The 1168-nt window shown below is 40.7% G+C and overlaps 1 non-coding gene across 1 annotated transcript; it reads left to right on the top strand.

Annotated features, from left to right (window-relative positions):
- Positions 1-540: 540 nt before the first annotated feature.
- TRNAC-GCA (transfer RNA cysteine (anticodon GCA)) lies at positions 541-612 on the top strand. Its single transcript has one exon. It is a non-coding gene; the product is annotated as a tRNA-Cys (tRNA).
- Positions 613-1168: the final 556 nt, after the last annotated feature.

Raw genomic sequence — 1168 nt, 5'->3', positions numbered from 1 at the left:
TTTTCCAGGCAAGAATATTGGAGTGGGTTGCCATTTCCTTCTCCAGGGGATCTTCCCAACCCAGGGATCAAACCCGGGTCTCCAGCATTGCAGGCAGACTCTTTACCGTGTGAGCCATCAGGGAATCCTATTTAAATGAGTAAGAAACCAAATATTCACAAGGTTCAAATTTCAGTAGACATTTTATCCTACTGTAATTATATTTCCTTTCCCCCCCCTAACAAATGTATTCCTTGTTCAACATTTTTTTCAATCATTGTTCATGGTTTTTCTTTCTTCTCTTTTATTATATAAAATAAACATCTTACCACCTATTGATATTTCTGTATTTTTTACATTCTTGGAGGGACTGTGATCTCTTCATATATTTGCATTTGGAAAACCTTTAAAATGGTTCACTAACCCTTGATCACTATAATTTTTTTCAAAACTATATCTTAAGCAAGAAGTTAGTTTTCTCTGTCTATAACACAGAACAAATTCTATAAGAAAAGCATTGATTCCTTGTAAGTTACCAAGACCCTTAGTTTCCTAGGGGCTTCCCTGGTGGCTCAGATGGTAAAGCGTCTGCCTGCAATGCAGGAGACCCAGGTTCGATCCCTGGGTGGGGAAAATCCCCTGGAGAAAGAAATGGCAACCCATTCCAGTACTCTTGCCTGGAAAATTCCATGGACAGAGGAGCCTTGTAGGTTACAGTAGTCCATGGGGTTGCAAAGAGTCGGACGCGACTGAGTGACTTCACTTTAGTTTCCTCAGTTGTAAATTTTTAACCTGAATTCTTATATCTTACTTTTCCTCAGTCCCTAAGTTGTGTCCAATTCTTTACGACCCCAGGAAATGTAGTATGCCAGGCTCTTCTGTCCTCCATTCTCTCCAAGAATTTGCTCAAATTTATGTTCATTGAGTAGGTGATGCTATCTAATCATCTCATCCTCTGCTGCCCCTTTCTCCTTTCACCTTCAGTCTTTGCCAACATCAGGGCTTTGCCAATGAGTTGGCTGTTTGCATCAGGTGGCCAGAATACTGAAGATTCAGCATCAGTCCTTCCCATGAATATTCAGGGTTGTTTTCCTTTAGGATTGATTGGTTTGATCTCTTTGTAGTCCAAGGGACTCTTAAGAGTCTTCTCCAGCACCACAGTTGAAAGCATCAATTCTTTGGTGCTCAG

Source organism: Bubalus kerabau, chromosome 18 (assembly GCF_029407905.1).
Source record: "Bubalus kerabau isolate K-KA32 ecotype Philippines breed swamp buffalo chromosome 18, PCC_UOA_SB_1v2, whole genome shotgun sequence".
Taxonomy (NCBI): domain Eukaryota; kingdom Metazoa; phylum Chordata; class Mammalia; order Artiodactyla; family Bovidae; genus Bubalus; species Bubalus kerabau.
The sequence above is the reverse complement of the archived record's forward strand: the minus strand, read 5'-3'. Positions and strand labels throughout refer to the sequence as shown.